Genomic DNA, 13,682 nt, shown 5'->3' on the forward strand with positions numbered 1-13,682 from the left:
GTAAATTGTGAACAGTTGTGGGCCCAACACTGATCCCTGAGGGACACCACTAGCTACTGATTGCCAACCAGAGAAACACCCATTAATCCCCACTCTTTGCTTTCTATTAATTAACCAATCCTCGATCCATGCTACTACTTTCCCCTTAATGCCATGCATCTTTATTTTATGCAACAACCTTTTGTGTGGCACCTTGTCAAAGGCTTTCTGGAAATCCAGATATACCACATCCATTGGCTCCCCGTTATCTACCGCACTGTTAATGTCCTCAAAAAATTCCACTAAATTAGTTAGGCATGACCTGCCCTTTATGAACCCATGCTGCGTCTGTCCAATGGGACAATTTCCATCCAGATGCCTCGCTATTTCATCCTTGATGACAGATTCCAGCATCTTCCCTACTACCGAAGTTAAGCTCACTGGCCTATAATTACCCACTTTCTGCCTACCTCCTTTTTTAAACAGTGGTGTCACGTTTGCTAATTTCCAATCCGCTGGGACCACCCCAGAGTCTAGTGAATTTTGGTAAATTATCACTAGTGCATTTGCAATTTCCCTAGCCATCTCTTTTAGCACTCTGGGATGCATTCCATCAGGGCCAGGAGACTTGTCTACCTTTAGCCCCATTAGCTTGCCCATCACTACCTCCTTGGTGATATCAATCCTCTCAAGGTCCTCACCTGTCATAGCCTCATTTCCATCAGTCACTGGCATTTTATTTGTGTCTTCCACTGTGAAGACCGACCCAAAAAACCTGTTCAGTTCCTCAGCCATTTCCTCATCTCCCATTATTAAATCTCCCTTCTCATCCTCTAAAGGACCAATATTTACCTTAGCCACTCTTTTTTGTTTTATGTATTTGTAGAAACTTTTACTATCTGTTTTTATATTCTGAGCAAGTTTACTCTCATAATCTATCTTACTCTTCTTTATAGCTTTTTTAGTAGCTTTCTGTTGCCCCCTAAAGATTTCCCAGTCCTCTAGTCTCCCACTAATCTTTGCTACTTTGTATGTTTTTTCCTTCAATTTGATACTCTCCCTTATTTCCTTAGATATCCACGGTCGATTTTCCCTCTTTTTACCGTCCTTCCTTTTTGTTGGTATAAACCTTTGCTGGGCACTGTGAAAAATCACTTGGAAGGTTCTCCACTGTTCCTCAACTGTTTCACCATAAAGTCTTTGCTCCCAGTCTACCTTAGCTAGTTCTTCTCTCATCCCATTGTAATCTCCTTTGTTTAAGCACAAAACTTGATTTTACCTTCTCACCCTCCATCTGTATTTTAAATTCCACCATATTGTGATCGCTCCTTCCGAGAGGATCCCTAACTATGAGATCCTGAATCAATCCTGTCTCATTACACAGGACCAGATCTAGGACCACTTATGGCTACAAGAGAAGGCCAGAGGCTAGGAATCTCCTCCTGACTCCCCAAACACTGTCGAGCATCTACAAGGCTCAGGTCAGGAATGTGTTGTAGTCTACCCCTGCCTGAATGAGTGCAATTCCAACAACACTGAAGATTATCATAGAATTTACAGTGCAGAAGGAGGCCATTCGGCCCATCGAGTCTGCACCGATTCTTGGAAAGAGCACCCTACCCAAGGTCAACACCGCCACCATATCCCCATAACCCAGTAACCCCACCCAACACTAAGGGAAATTTTGGACAATAAGGGCAATTTATCATGGCCAATCCACCTAACCTGCACATCTTTGGACTGTGGGAGGAAACCGGAGCACCCGGAGGAAACCCACGCACACACGGGCAGGATGTGCAGACTCCGCACAGACAGTGACCCAAGCCGGAGTTGAACCTGGGACCCTGGAGCTGTGAAGCAATTGTGCTATCCACAATGCTACCGTGCTGCACCCAGTAGAAGCTCGACACCATCCTGGACAAGGCAACCTGCTTGATTGGCACCCCATCCATAAAATGTACTATCTCCACTGCTGACGGAACAGTGGCAGCCAGCCGTGTGTACCATGTACGAGATGCATTGCAAAAACTCACCAAGGCTCCTTAGGCAGCACCTTCCAAACCCACAGACACTGCCATCTAGAAGGACATGGGCAGCAGATATATGGAAACACCGCCACCTGGAAGTTCCCATACAAGCCAGCACTATCCTGACTTGGAAATCTATTTCTTCACTCTCGCTGAGCAAAATCCAGGAACTCTCTCCTCAACAGCACTATTGGTGTACTTACACCACATGGACTGCAGTGGTTCAAGAAGGCAGCTCACCACCACATTCTCAAGTCCCGAAAGACTTGCTTTGAGGTAATTTGGAAATTCTGAATTCTCCCTCAGTGCACCCGAACAGGCGCCGGAATGTGGCGACTAGGGGCTTTTCACAGTAACTTCATTGTAGTATTAATGTAAGCCTACTTGTGACACTAAAGATTATTATTAGTACTATAAGAGCAATTCGGAATGGGAATAAATGCGGGTCTAGCCAGTGATACCCACATCCCTTGAATGAAAAACATCCTCTAATCAGACGAGGGGAAATTTTTGCCATCTCATCCCTAATCCCAAAAGGGATGAGAGGACAATACAGAATACAGGAACGCTAAAGCCGTTTTAAGCCTGTTTTGCCAGGCTTGAAATGAGACCATGGATGATTTGTGGCTGTCTCCTTACATTCACCATTGCTCCATATCCTTTGATAACTTTGGCTAACAAAAATCTTTCAATCTCAGTCTAAAATTTCCAATTAATTGAGCACCAATTGCTGTTTCCAAAAGAAATGTCTAAACCTCTGCCAGCAGCACGGTAGCACAAGTGGCTAGCACTGTGGCTTCACAGCGCCAGGGTCCCAGGTTCGATTCCTGGCTTGAGTCACTGTCTGTGCGGAGTCTGCACGTCCTCCCCGTGTCTGCGTGGGTTTCCTCCGGGTGCTCCGGTTTCCTCCCACAGTCCAAAGACGTGCAGGTTAGGTGGCTTGGCCACTCTAAATTACCCTTCGTGACCAAAAAGGATAGGAGGGGTTATTGGTTACGGGGATAGGGGGCATATGAGGGCTTAAGTGGGTCGGTGCAGACTCGAAGGGCCGAATGGCCTCCTTCTGCACTGGATGTTCTATGTTCTGCCACTCTTTACATCAAGAGTTGTTTCCTAATTTCATTACTGAAAGGCCTGGCCCTAATCTTTTGACCATTCCCCCGGATATTTGATTCGCCATTCTATGACTCCTAAATTCCCTCCCACTTTCAAAGATTTGTGTGCATACACTCCAAGGCCTCCGTTCTTGAACGTTTGTTAAGGTTGTACCGTTTAGTTTATATTGCCTCTCCTCATACTCCCTGTCAAAATGTATGACTTTCCACTTCTCTGTGTTAAATGTCAGCTGCCTCGTGTTTGCCCATTTCGTTAACCAAAATAATTTCACCCGACCTACCCTATCTATTCCCCTTAATATCTTGTAAAGTCTTGATGTAGTCTTCTAACTCTCCTCATTGCTGGTTGCTAGACGTAGGGCTGGATTTTCCGTTCCCGCCGAAAGTCAATGAACTTTTGTCTGGGCCGCCGAATCTCCTGCGGCGGGTCCCAGTACGACGGGATCATAAATTCCCAGCCATATGCTGGGTTTAATGATAACAACTATGTACAGTAGATTGCTGAGATTAATTGGCATTTAAGTATGGGCCAATAAATGAAAGACGACATGGATTTGTTGAAGGCAAATCGTCTTTGATTAACTTGATTGAGTTCTTTGATGAAGTAACAGTGAGCATTGATAAAAGTAGTCCAGTTGATGTTGAGTATGGAGACTTTCAAAAGTAATTTGACAAAGTCCCACCGAATTGACTTGTTGGCAGAATTAAAGGGCAATGGGATTAAAGAGACAGTGGCAGCATGGATTGGCTGAGGGACATGTTGGAATGGTGTTGGTTATAGAACATGTCTGTTAAACATGCCTTCATAGTCTTCTGACCAACAGCAAGCCTTAATTAACTGCCTGTAACTATCTCCATGTCTAGGTTGTAAAACGTCTCTGCTCAACACCACACTAACCCTGGGACTGAGTCGTGTGCCTTCAATAATATGTGGGCGGCATTGTACTCCGTCCTACATTAACCCTATATGTGCCCTTTTGCTCCAGGACAGAAAGTAATGACTAGTGGTGAGTGTTTGGTTTACACTGAAGAGAAGTATAAACCGATGTTGACAGAGAAGCAGTACCAGGACCCGCTGCTCTTTGATACTTCTTAATTAACAACTTGAACTTGTGTATGAGGTGGGCAGTATGGTGGCACAGTGGTTAGCACTGCTGCCTCATGGTGCCGAGGTCCCAGGTTCGATCCCAGCTCTGGGTCACTGTCTGTGTGGAGCTTGCACATTCTCCCCGTGTTTGCGTGAGTTTCACCCCCACAGCCCAAAGATGTGCAGGTTAGGTGGATTGGCCATGCTAAATTACCCCTTAATTGGAAAAAATTAATTGAAAATGAAATGAAAATCGCTTATTGTCACAAGTAGGCTTCAAATGAAGTTACTGTGGAAAGCCCCTAGTCGCCACATTCCGGCACCTGTTCGGGGAGGCTGTTACGGGAATCGAACCGTGCTGCTGACCTGCCTTGGTCTGCTTCCAAAGCCAGCGATTTAGCCCTGTGCTCAACAGCCCCTGTACTCTACATTGGGTACTCTAAATTTAAAAGAAAACTTGTGTATACTTTCAAACTATGCAGATGATACAAAACTTGGAAATATAGTAACCAGTGAGGAGGATAGTAACAGACTTCAGAGAACATAGACAGGTGAAATGGGCAGCCACATAGCAGATAACATTTAACAGTGTGAAGTCGGACATTTTAGTGGGAAGAATGAGGAGAGACAATGTAAACAAAATGGCACAGTTTTAAAGGGGATTCAAACATAGATTTCTTGGAGTGTATGTACACATATCTTCGAAGGCATCAGGACAAGTTGTGAAGGCTGTTGAAAAACCATGCAGGATCCTTGACTTTATTCATAAAGAAATCAAGTACAAAAGCCTCAGCTGGAGTATTGTGTCCAATTCTGGACCCCACACATTAGGAAGGATGTGAAGACCTTGGAGAGGGTCCAGAGGAGATTTACAGGATCTGCAAGGGATGAGGGAGGGATTTCAGTTATGTGGATAGATTGGCGAACCTGGGATTGTTCCGCTTCGAGCAGAGAAGGTTAAGAGGAGATTTAACAGAGGTGTCCAATCTTAAGACTGGTTTGGATAGAGCAAATAAGGAAAATCTGTTTCCATTGGCAGGAGGGTCGGTAACCAGAGGTCACAGATTGAAGGTGCTTGGCAAAACATCCAGAGGTGACATGAGGGAACATTTTTTTATACAGTGAGCTTGTTACAATCTGGATTGCGCTGCCTGAACATGTGGTCGAAGCAGATTCGATGACTTTCAGATGGGAACCGGATGATACTGAAAAGGGAAAATCTTGTCTCTCTATAGGGAAAGAGCAGGGAAAGTCAGATAAATTGGATAGCTGTTTCAAAGAGTTGACATGGAGACAATAGGCTGAATGGCCACCTATCTGACTTGCTGACAGGAGCTTGAATATTACGTTTTTGAACTTCATCATGGATCTTTGTTCCCCCACACTTGCTGATGGACCATTCCACACGCCCATCACCTTCTCCCGGAATACAATACCAGAATTTCCCACTTGATGTTCACTGGATTTAAAACTGACCCCTGACTTCTTGGTAGATATCGTGTGAGGCAGAAAAACTTACCTTGATCCAAATCAGGGGCTGGTTTAGCACAGTGGGCTAAACATCTGGCTTGCAATGCAGAACAAGATCAGCAGCGCGGGTTCAATCCCCGTACCAGCCTCCCTGAACAGGCACCGGAATGTGGCGACTAGGGGCTTTTCACAGTAACTTCATTGAAGCCTACTTGTGACAATAGGCGATTATTATTATTATTCTCTCAATCCCTCATAATCTTAAATACCTCTGTGGGTTGACCCCAGACCTTTCTTCGTTCACCCTTCAATCATCTCCCTATTTTCAAAGAGAGAACATTGCCGGAGCGGCTGGCCTCTCCCATTACACGCATTGGCATTTGTTACGCTAGCTCCAGGCCTGCAGTTTTCATATTGAGCTCGCTAAGGGTTAACAAATATTAAGAAGGAAAGAAGTATTTTAATTATTAACTGGATATTTGACTCAGATTTTCCAGCAATATTTGTACAAGTGTATGAAGCCATTAATTCTTGCTAAACTAAGCACAGCAGAGGAATGAAGAACTGAATGTGAAACTAGTTCCTGTGAAGATTTTAAAAAAAATTTAGAGTACCCAATTATTTTTTCCAATTAAGGGGCAATTTAGCGAGGCCAATCCACCTACCCTGCACATTTTTGGGTTGTGGAGGCGAAACCCATGCAGACACGGGGATAATGTGCAAACTCCACACGGACGGTGACCCAGAGCCGGGATCGAACCTGGGACCTCATCGCCGTGAGGCAGCAGGGCTAACCACTAAGCCACCGTGCCGCCCTGTTCCTGTGAAGATCTGATTCGCCTTCATGTGTTTCCTTATTTCTCCTTTGTGCTCTCTGTTGCTGTCATTTTCTCCCTGTTTCTTTCTCTTGTCTTTTTCTCTCTCGTTTTCTCTCTCTCTCTTTATCTGCCGTTTTCTCCCTGTCTCCTTCTCTTTCTCTCCCCTCTTCCTTTTTTCCATGCCTCTCTTTCTCTCCTTTTTTTTTTCTCCCCCTGTCCTCCTCCTCTTCTACCCAAGTAATGACGTTCGAGCGGCCCAGACCTTTGGAAAAACAAGTTAAATATTTTACATTTCTGACTATTAATCATCTTTCTTTATTCTTGGAATGGTATGTTTTGGTTTGGTGTTCCATTGCTTGCGAAATACCAAGTGTCGTCATTGCAGCTGTGCTGTGCATTCCAGCAATCGCATCCACAGTTGCAGTGATTCCAGGGAAAAAGAGAAGGAAAGAAATAAAAGTGGAGAGAAAGGAAAGAGAATGAGGAGGAAAAGGGAAATGAAGACAGAACGGAGAGACCTTTCATGACCACAGGATGTCCCAAAGTAGAGTTTTTATTGTGTAGTCGCTATTGTAATGTAGTCGCCATGGTGATTTATCTTTCTCAGGTACCTGACCAAAGTGAGCAATGTCAGTGCTGATTCCTGCGTCCAGCACTCCCTTGTCAGGTTCAGCATGGGGTTAGTTGCAGAGTGATGGGCCTCCGTTAAGTTTGGAAGAACTTCCTTACTGCACTTTGTGACACTTCTCATTCCCACACCATGCATCCTCTGGACTCTGTGAGCGATTGATTGTTTGGGACAATTCAGTGCAGTGGGCCTACACGTGACTGGATGAGGACTGCCCAATCATTTACCCAATGCAATAGTTCATCAAGTAGAAATGATGTGCAGATGCCGGCGTTGGACTGGGGTGAGCACAGTAAGAAGTTTTACAACACCAGGTTAAAGTCCAACAGGTTTGTTTCGATGTCACTAGCTTTCGGAGCGCTGCTATATGTTCCAGAAACATATATATAGACAGATTCAAAGATGCCAGACAATGCTTGGAATGCGAGCATTAGCAGGTGATTAAATCTTTACAGATCCAGAGATGGGGTAACCCCAGGTTAAAGAGGTGTGAATTGTGTCAAGCCAGGACAGTTGGTAGGATTTCGCAGGCCAGATGGTGGGGGATGAATGTAATGCAACATGAATCCCAGGTCCCGGTTGAGGCCGCACTCGTGTGTGCGGAACTTGGCTATAAGCTTCTGCTTAGTAGAAATGAATTGAGAAATACAGAATTAAAAGCTTACAAGCCTTCCTTTGATCTCCTGCCTTCTGGAGTTCTCTTCGAAATTCCCATTGCCTTCCCAGCTCACGGCAGACACATGCTGTCTAAACCCTTTTTCTTTGTTTTTTGTCTTTGGTCCCCTCGTTCTTGTTCCTCTTGAAGTGTTGGGTACTCTGCTACACAGACGAACCAACACGGTTGCGAATGGTACAACTCAGTTTTATTTCAAACATCTATTAACAGTTTTATATGGTTTACTGAGGTTCGATCAGAACCCTTGAATCTGTGGACCTACTCCTAATTCTATCTTGTAGTGGCACTCAGCACATGGTGGATGTCTGAGTGGCTTGCTATGAGCTCTGTGCCCTGAGTTGTCTCGTCCTCGAGTGCCCAGTAAGTGTCGTGTTCCCTGTTTTTTACTGTGTATGCTCTTGCCTGTGATTGGCTGTCGTGTTGTGTGTGTGTTGATTGGTCCGTTGATCTGTCCATCAGTATGTATGTATGTATGTGCTATGATGTTCACCTGGATATCATGACATCCCCCCTTTTTTACAAGAACATGTGCCTATTTGGTCATAAATAGAGATGTGTACTGAGTGTAGCTAAATGTGCAATATCTACAGCATGTACATGGGGCTAAACTATATACAAGGGGCGATGTCGGTTGCGACATAACAACGAGGTTGTACCATAAACAAAGAACGGGGAAATGTAGAACGACAGAACAAATTCCTGTAACGATAAGAACAGAAACATATTAACACAGTGGTAGTATGGGTTCAATGTACAAACAGTCTCATAAGTCCAGTCTAGTAGGTGGGCGACGAATTCGGGTTGACTGCCTCAAGGGTGGGTCTGGAACCACCGGCTGAGGAATGGGCCTGGCCACGGGCGACGACGGAAGGAGCATGGTGGCAGGCAGCTCCACGAAGTCGATGTCAGGAACAACAGGAGGGCGTGGTGTCGGTGTAAGTTCCCGTAGTGAGCGTGGAAGTAGGTGAAGAGCCTGGCGATTAAGCCTACGAATGGATCCATCAGGCATGCGAACCAGGAACGAGCGGGGAGCCACGTGTCGGAGAACTTTGGCCGGTGCTGACCAGCCACCTTCTGGTAGGTGGATGCGGTCTTCGTCTCCAGGGGCCAGGGCGGGAAGATCAGTTGCCCGTGTGTCATATGCCCTCTTCTGGCGAACGCGTTGCTGTTGCATTCTGTGTAGTACCGGAGCATGGTTGGTTGTGGGTACCAGAATGGAAGGCACAGTGGTCCTGAGGGCGCGACCCATTAACAGCTGGGCTGGTGAGAGGCCAGTGGCTAGTGGGGCCGAGCGGCCAGCAGGGCGAGGCAGAAGTCCGACCCAGCAGCAGCAGCCTTGCAGAGGAGCCACTTGACGATGTGAATGCCCTTTTCCGCCTTTCCATTTGACTGGGGGTGCAGAGGGCTGGACGTCACGTGTGTGAAGCCATACGAGGCAGCAAAGGATGACCATTCCTGGCTGGCAAAACAGGGCCCATTGTCCGACATGACAGTCATCGGAATGCCGTGGCGAGCGAAGGTGTCTTTGCAGGCCCTTCTGACAGCGGACGATGTCAAATCGTGCAGGCGTATGACCTCTGGATAGTTGGAAAAGAAGTCAGTGACGATTACATAGTCCCTGCCGAGCGCGTGAAAGAGGTCCACACCAACCTTCGCCCAGGGGGACGTCACCAGCTCATGGGGCAGAAACGTTTCAGGAGGTTGCGCCTGTTGAAACATTTGGCAGGTGGGGCAGTTGAGCACCATATTGGCAATGTCATCACTGATGCCCGGCCAGTACACTGCCTCTCGGGCCCTCCGTCTGCACTTCTCGACCTCCAGATGGCCTTCGTGTAGTTGGTCGAGGACCAGCCTGTGCATGCTGTGCGGAATCACAATCCGGTCCAGCTTTAGAAGGACACCATCAATGATGGCCAAGTCGTCTCGGACATTGTAGAACTGCGGGCACTGCCCTTTGAGCCACCCTCCCGTCATGTGGCACATCACCCGTTGTAGAAGGGGGTCAACCGCAGTCTCCCGGCGAATACGGGCCAGACTGGAGTCGTCGGCTGACAGATTTGCCGATGTGAAAGCCACCTGCGCCTCGACCTGACAGATGAACCCCTCCGAATCTGGCGGTGTGCTCACTGCTCTAGATAGGGCATCCGCAATGATAAGGTCCTTACCCGGGGTGTAGACCAGTTGGAAGTCATACCTCCTAAGTTTAAGTAGGATGTGCTGGAGGCGAGGGGTCATCTCGTTCAGGTCCTTATTTATGATGCTGACCAGGGGGCGGTGGTCAGTCTCAACGGTAAACCGGGGGAGACCATACACGTAATCATGGAACTTGTCTATCCCGGTTAGCAAGCCCAGGCACTCCTTTTCGATCTGCGCATAGCGCTGTTCTGTGGGGGTCATGGCCCGCGAGGCATAGGCAACCGGGACCCATGACGCAGTGTCATCCCGCTGTAGGAGCACCGCCCCAATGCCGGACTGGCTGGCATCAGTCGAAATTTTGGTGTCACGCGATGTGTCGAAAAACGCCAGTACCGGTGCTGTGGTGAGCTTAAGTTTGAGCTCCTCCCATTCCTGCTGGTGTGTGTGTAGCCACTGGAACTCTGTGGACTTTAAGACGAGGTGGCGCAGAGCCGTTGTGTGGGAGGCAAGGTTGGGAATGAACTTCCCCAGGAAGTTGACCAAGCGTAGCACTGCTTTCTTGTCTACCAGCTGCGGCATGGCTGTAATGGCGCTCACCTTGTCTGCATCCGGACGGATCCCTGACCGGGAAATGTGGTCCCCAGGAACTTCAGCTCGGTTTGGCCGAAAGAACACTTGGCTCGGTTGAGACGCAGGCCGTTTTCACGTAATGCGCGCAAAGACGCGCTGGAGACGATAGATGTGCACCTGTGGTGTGGTGGACCAGATGATGACGCCGTCCACATAGACGCGCACCCCTTCGATGCCTTCCATCGTCTGCTCCATGATCCTGTGGAAGACTTCGGATGCCGAGATGATGCCAAATGGCATTCTGTTGTAGCAGAACCTGCCGAAAGGGGTGTTGAAGGTGCACAGCTTTCGGCTGGACGGATCCAGTTGGATCTGCCAAAAACCCTTCGAGGCATCCAGTTTTGTGAAGATTTTAGCCCGGGCCATTTCGCTCGTGATCTCTTCCCGTTTGGGTATGGGGTAGTGTTCCCTCATTATGTTGTTGTTGAGGTCTTTTGGATCAATGCAGATCCGGAGCTCGCCGGAGGGCTTCTTAACACACACCATGGAGCTGACCCATGGCGTGGGCTCCGTGACCCGGGATAGGACCCCTTGGTCCTGGAGATCCTGCAGCTGCTGCTTGAGGCTGTCTTTGAGTGGCGCTGGGACCCTGCGAGGTGCGTGAATGACCGGGGTGGCGTCCGGTTTGAGCCGAATTCTGTAGGTGTAGGGCAGTGTTCCCATGCCCTCGAATGCCTCCTGGTTGTGGACGAGGAGCGATTGGAGCTGTGCCCTGAAGTCTGCATCCGGGAAGTCGGATGTGCCTTCTGGAGACAGAGCGTGGACCCGCTGCACGAGGTGGAGAACCTTGCATGCCTGTGCGCCTCGCAGGGAGTCCTTCGATGATCCTACTATCTCGAATGAGAGTGTGGCTGCATGTGTGTTGTGTGTCACCTGGAGCTGGCAGGATCCCATAGCCGGGATAACGTTCCCGTTGTAGTCGACCATCTTGCAACGGGACGGCCGAATTGGTGGTCTGACCTTCATGGCGTAGAAGGCTGACCATGCTATGAGGTTGGCGGAGGCGCCAGTGTCCAGACGGAATGTTATCGGTGATCGGTTGACCGTTAGGGTGGCACACCGTTCATCACCCGGATTGACAGTGTTCACTGGCATCGGCTGGTGGGTCCTGCTTGGAGACATCCGGTTCCTGTCAATGACCGCAATGTGGAAGGCTTCCCGGTCGTCTGTGTCACTGGTCTGGATATCGTCTGGGCATGACTCGTAGTAAGGAGGCTGAATGGTCTGCACGTCCCTGCGAGGTTGTCGGAATTGTGGAACATTGGCAGGTTGAGCTGCTCAACAGCAGGCAGCATAGTGGCACACCTTGCCACAGCGGAGGCATTGTCGGGTTCTTGCGGGACATTGCCGCTTTAAATGTGCGGCTCCGCAGTTGACGCACGTCGTGACGTCATGGTGTTCGTTGCGCCACCGCGCATGCGCAGTTCGGTCTTGCGTCGAGCGCGCCTGCGCATCACGCTCCTAAGTGTTGCCATCGTTTTTGGCGCGCACAAGCGGGGGAGGCCTCGAAAAGCGTGCGAAATGGCCGCCCTCATCCGGGCTACGGGCCGGGAGGAACCCGATCGCCTGGACCCGTTCGGCCTCGTAGGATGCCTGCCTCGCCGATCCGGCCGCGTAGGACCCCTGCCGCGCCGATTCGGCCACCTGAAACTGGGTATAGTGGCTAGTCGCGTTTTCGTGCAGGACACAGGCTTCGATGGCGGTGGCTAGGGTGAGGCCTTTTATTTTTAAGAGCTGCTGGCGTAGGGTGCCCGAGGTGACCCCAAAAACAATCTGGTCCTGAATCATGGAATCTGAGGTGGTGTCATAACTGCAGGACTGCGCGAGGATACGGAGGTGCGTAAGGAAGGATTGAAAGGGCTCATCCTTACCTTGCAGACGCTACTGGAAGAGATACCTCTCGAAGCTCTCGTTGACCTCGACGTTGAAGTGTTGGTCGAGCTTGAGAAGGACCGTCTTGTATTTGGTCTTGTCTTCACCTTCCGCGAACACCAGGGAGTGTAGACATGGATGGCGTGTTGACCTGCCGTGGTGAGGAGGATTGCGATCTTTCTGGTGTCCGAGGCGCTCTCCTTTTCCTTGGCTTCCAGAAAGAGCTGGAAGCGCTGTTTGAACGGCTTCCAATTAACGCCGAGGTTTCAAGCGACTTGCTGCGGTGTGTTGACGGTGTCCATGGCGCAGGATGGCAGATTCCGGAGGATTTGTAGGTAGGTACCACAGTTACTCCTGGTACTATGAAGTGTTGGGTACTCTGCTACACAGACGAACCAACACGGTTGCGAATGGTACAACTCAGTTTTATTTCAAACATCTATTTACAGTTGTATATGGTTTACTGAGGTTCGATCAGAACCCTTGAATCTGTGGACCTACTCCTAATTCTATCTTGTAGTGGCACTCAGCACATGGTGGATGTCTGAGTGGCTTGCTATGAGCTCTGTGCCCTGAGCTGTCTCGTCCTCGATTGCCCAGGAAGTGTCGTGTTGTGTGTGTGTTGATTGGTCTGTTGATCGGTCCATCAGTATGTATGTATGTATGTGCTATGATGTTCACCTGGATATCATGACACCTCTCTCATTCAATTTTACAAAGTGCTCTGAGATGTTTTCTCTTTGGACAAGGAACTGTGCACAAAATATACTCATGTTGCACGTACCCAAGTATAAACATTGACATTTTGTGCTTAAATGTTAGCTGAGCTCAGTTGATTTGCTCATTCCGTTGTCAGATACCATCTGATATCTATCCCAGTGACTGACACAACTAAAGATTCTATGGCCGTGTTTGAAGAGGATAATGGTTTTTCCAGGTGGTGACAGCGCATGGAATTATTTCAAGAACAAAATGTTTTGCTGGGGTCCTCATCAACATTTCCTCCCTCAGCCAACAGGATTAACAGTTCATTGATATAATTGGAATTGTGGTGTCATGGTATCTGCAAAATGTCCAAATGCACAGCAAAACCAGACTTCAAAGTAATTCATTTTCATAGATTCATAGAATTTACAGTGCAGAAGGAGGCCATGCGGCCCATCGAGTCTGCACCGGCTCTTGGAAAGAGCACCCTACCCAAGGTCCACACCTTCACCGGCTGGTTTAGCTCACTGGGCTAAATC

The 13,682-nt window shown here is 48.5% G+C and overlaps 1 protein-coding gene across 3 annotated transcripts in view; it reads left to right on the top strand.

Moving 5' to 3' along the window:
• Positions 1-13,682, top strand: part of eefsec (eukaryotic elongation factor, selenocysteine-tRNA-specific) — a 509,605-nt gene that overhangs the window by 302,482 nt on the left and 193,441 nt on the right. The gene's annotated exons all lie outside the window — the stretch shown is intronic.

Source organism: Scyliorhinus torazame, chromosome 13, assembly GCF_047496885.1.
Source record: "Scyliorhinus torazame isolate Kashiwa2021f chromosome 13, sScyTor2.1, whole genome shotgun sequence".
NCBI classification, from domain to species: Eukaryota; Metazoa; Chordata; class Chondrichthyes; order Carcharhiniformes; family Scyliorhinidae; genus Scyliorhinus; species Scyliorhinus torazame.